Consider the following 4,778-nt stretch of genomic DNA (forward strand, 5'->3'; position numbering starts at 1 on the left):
AAGCCATTCTCCTGCCTCAGCCTCCTGAGTAGCTGAGATTACAGGCGCGTGCCACCACGCCCAACTAATTTTGTATTTTTAGTAAAAACAGGGTTTCACCATGTTGGCCAGCCTGGTCTCAAATTCTTGACCTTGTGATCCGCCTGCCTGGGCCTCCCAAAGTGCTGGGATTACAGGCATGAGCCACCGCGCCCAGCCTGAGTTATTTTTGCCTACTCCCCAGTGTCGTGAGAATCCAGTGAGATTCTGTGAGACTCAAGTGAATTTAATTAATAAGAGTGGCTGCTGTTTGGCAGGCACTGTTCCAACCACGACACATGCATGAACTCGTTCACTCCTCACACAGGCTCACTGACGTAGAGGCTGTTATTATCTCCATTTTACGGACGAGGACACTGAGGTACAGAAGAAAGGTCAAGGAATTTGCCTAGAAAGTTACAGTTTGTAAGTGGCAGAGCTGGGGTTTGAGTCCAGTAAGTGTAGGTGCAGAGGTCAGGGCCCCTGCCAAGCTCTTTCAATGTGTTTTCTCTGGAAAACATTGCTGAGACAATCCTAATATCTACATAAAAATATAAGGGTAGGGGCGGCGCAGTGGCTCACACCTGTAATCCCAGCACTTTGGGAGGCCGAAGTGGGCAGATCACCTGAGGTTAAGAGTTTGAGATCAGCCTGGCCAACATGAGGAAATCCTGTCTCTACTAAAAATACAAAAATTAGCCGGGTGTAGTGGTGGACACCTGTAATCCCAGCTACTCAGGAAGCTGAGGCAGGAGAACTGCTTGAACTTGGGAGGTGAAGGTTGCAGTGTGCCAAGATCACGTCACTGCACTCCAGCCTGGGCGACAGAGTGAGACTCCATCTCAGAAAAAAAATAAATAAATAAAAGTAAGGGCAAAGTATTCACACGGATGGTGGGAGATTATTTCACTGGGGAAAGGAGGATTTGTTAACTCACCAGCAAGTGGAACAGTCAGGATGTCCTAAATCTCTTGAGCCCAGGGGGTTGCCTGCTCCTATGGGCAGTCTGGGATAGATGAGGCTCACAGCTCCCCGGGGAAGCTGGGACTCACAGACTAGGAAGAGAGAAGGAGTCTGGAAGGGAAAGCCTGCTATGTGTGAATGTCTGAGAGCCGTGGGAAGCTCAGAGAGGAGACACAGCAGGCAATTTCTGGAAAGACTTCTGGAGGAGGTGGTCCCTGAAAAAGAGAGTGAGGGTGGGAGTCCCCCAGGGGCCGCGGTTGTGGTATCGTTTGGGATCCTTCCTGCTGATCTTTATCACTGTTTCCTGAACCCCACTTGTCCTTCCAATGAACATCTGGCTGGGAGTTCCCAGATGTTCATTGGAAGGACAAGAGGCTGCCCTATAGTCTACAAGTGGTCCCGCCATTACTTCCATTAAATCCATTAATTCCATTAAATGGACAGAGGTAAGAGGCAGTGGTCTCTTTCAGCTTAGTGTTAACTGTGAATGGGCATGATCACCTGCCTCCTATGCTTCATAATAACAACCTGGTTATTTAAAGTGCCCTCCTGATCACTGTCCTCCCAGGAGAGCAGATAGTAGCTGGAGGCTGCATCCTGGGGCTGGTGGCCAGGAGGAGGAGGAAGCAGGAAACAAGAATGCCATCCCTGCTGGCCCTCTCCACTGCTGTCTTATACCACTGTTTACCCCATTTTGGGCAAGGAGCCAGCTCAGGCTAGCCTGTCCCGGGGCTTCCTGGGTGGATTTCTCACAGTGCCCATCTGGTTCTGGCACCGCTTGAGAAGGTCTCCCTGGATACAGTCAGAGCAGAATGAGACACTTCTCAGCCCTGTGCTCTGGGGGTGTAGAGTCTGAGCTGAAGAGTCAAGCCTCTGCTGCTACCTTGGTCTGTCCTCCATTTGTTTGTCTTCACACTCACCATGCAAGGTCCTAAGGTAGGGACAGAGTCCTATGCATGTCTCTCTCTTATGTCCCAAAGAGCCAGTAAGGTCCTGGGCATATGAAACACTTTTACTAAAACCTACTGTATTCATTAGGATATAAGTTCATGTGCTGTGACAGAAACCACAAATACAAATGCTTTAAGCAAAGCAGTTTATTTGTTGCTGGTATAAAAAGCATGGCAAAGCACCACAGTGTTTGGCTCCATAGAGTCAGCAAGTGCTAAGGTGCTTTCTACCTCATCCTCCCCTCTTTTCTAGCTGACTCTTGGTTTGCATGGCCCAAGAGGGCACATCCCCATACCAACTTTCCAGCTGGCAGGAAGGGAAGGGTTGTCAGAAGTAGCAAAGACCACCACTGTATATATCCTGTTGGCCACTTACTCCAATGTCCACACCTAACCCCAAGATAGGCTGGGAAATGTAGTTTTTATCCTGAGAAGGCAGAAGAAGGCATATTTTAGGACACAGCTAGTAACCTATGTTACACTCACTAACTGAAAAATCTGAATATATTCAACAGATAAAGTCATGTTATGAAATGAATCCAATTCAGATTTTCCTCAAACAATCAGCTCTCTAGCAAGTATTGTTCCCTTACTCATTCATTCATCAAACATTTCCTCATCTATAAATGGGACTGATAGTACACCTCCTGGGGAAACTGTGAGGATACTGAACGCACAAATACATGTAAATCTCCTAGGAGAGAGCCTGGCACATAGAAAACGCTGCCTCAGGGTTCACTCATAGTATTATTCCTTGGCATTGTCCTGAGTGCCGTAAGGATTAGAGGGTTGACTGAGACAAGATCCCTACTCTCAAGGAGTTCATCATCTATTGCATCAAAGAAATATGAACACAAAGAACATCTCTACAACTGTAGTTCTCTGTGCAGGGTGTGCCGCAGTGTCCCCTGGGGCTTCACTCCCTCACAGTTTTCATTAACTAGGGTGGAGGCAGGGCTGGAACATCTGCATTTTATTAAAATCTACAAGAGGCTGCCCTCTAGTCTGATGGGTGGTATATGAATGTGAGAGCTCTAGGGAGAGGCTAATCTACTCCACCTGGGTCAGCCAGGGCCAGGGTAGGCTTCCCAGAGGAGGTGATACCTGAAGGTTTCATGCAAAACGGGTGCGAACACCTTTTAGGTGGAAGGATCAGCATGCATTAAATCAGTGTCAATTTCCGGAAACCACAAGAGGCAGTCAGTGCCCATGGAGCATAAGTTCATGAGGGGCGGGGGGGTAAGGACAGGGAAAAGACTGCCAGAAGTTAGAAAACAGAGAAATACACAGGGGCTTGACTGTAGCTCAGGGGTCATTTTGTTTCTCAGACAGGATCTGACAAAGCTACCATCCCTGTCTGCAGGAAGAAAATGAATACACACACAAAATCTCACATGCGATTTCAGGAGATTCATAGACACTGCCCCCAATCCAAGCCTATCCACTGATGGTGAAACCACTGTCAAGTGTGACACACTGAGATATGGACTACAAGGAGAACCTGGTAAGGGGGACATTAGCGAGTTCACTTTTGGACAAGTTGAATTTGAGGTGTTTCAAAAAAAAAATTTTTTTTGAGACAGAGTTTCACTCTTGTCGCCCAGGCTGGAGTGCAGTGGTGCCATCTCATCTCACTGCAACCTCTGCCTCCTAGGTGCAAGGGATTCTCCTGCCTCAGTCTCCCAATAGCTGGGATTACAGGCATGTGCCACCATGCCTGGTTTATTTGTTTGTATTATTAGTAGAGACAGGGTTTTGCCATGTTGGCCAGGCTGGTCTTGGACTCCTGACCTCAGGTGATCTTCCTGTCTCGGCCTCCCAAACTGCTGGGATTACAGGTGTGAGCCACCGTGGCTGCCCGAGGTGTTTCAAATTTGACATCCAAGTGGAAATGTGTAGCAGGCAGGTGGGTGTACCAGTGTGGAGTTTAGGTGAGAAGGGTAGGCTGGAGACAGAGCTCTGGCTCATCTGTAGGCTGGTGGTAGCTGAAGTCATGGGAGTTGCTGGGACAACCTATAGGCGGTGGCGGTGTGTGGGGTGAGAAGAGCATCGGGATGCAAACACACAGGACTAACCTTGGCTGCTTTAAGAACACCCCACCAGGCAAAGCAAACCCTGATTAATAAACTATTTCAGAGTAGGAAAGACAGGGATGCTACCCGTGGGGGGTAGGGGATGACATGAACTAGGACAAAATGAGGGAGGGGTGAAAGGCATCATTGTCGCTGTTCCCAGTTCAGGTATAATAGGCTTGTGCGATCATTTGAGAGTCTTTGAAGCAGATAGGATTCCACAATTCTCTCGCTGAGGGGCCAGCTGCCTTGGCAGGACAGGGGAGCCCAGGAACACTTCCATTGTCCCTCAAGGAAGTTCAGGCACGCTCCTCCTTCCTCTGAAGGGAGTTTCTGAGAAATGCCTGTTCTGGTCAGCATGGCGGGACCTGGTGACGTACCCTTTGCTGTGATGCATCCCACATGGGAGTGACAGTGGCAGGGCTCAAAGCCCTCCCACCTCTCTCCACTTGCACTTTTTCATGTTTCTTTATGAAAAGCCTCGCCAGAGGATGCAAGCTGAAACACATTTAGCTGGCGATTTAGTAGAGGATCTCCTTTAAAAGAATAAAATTATTCCTTTTGGGGACTGTTATAGAAAACACTGGACATGTGTTCACCATATTAAAAGGCTGTGGGTCTTTAGGAGGGGCAGGAAATTTTTCTGAAGTGCTAACTTACATTCCTCACCAGAATTCCCTCCTCTTTTGCTCATGCTTCCCAAAGCCTCAGGACAGGGCTATATTAGCAGAGAAAAAAATCGCTGCACCCAGCTTTCATTCCCTTGACTAGAGAA

Source organism: Chlorocebus sabaeus, chromosome 25 (genome assembly GCF_047675955.1).
Source record: "Chlorocebus sabaeus isolate Y175 chromosome 25, mChlSab1.0.hap1, whole genome shotgun sequence".
NCBI classification, from domain to species: Eukaryota; Metazoa; Chordata; class Mammalia; order Primates; family Cercopithecidae; genus Chlorocebus; species Chlorocebus sabaeus.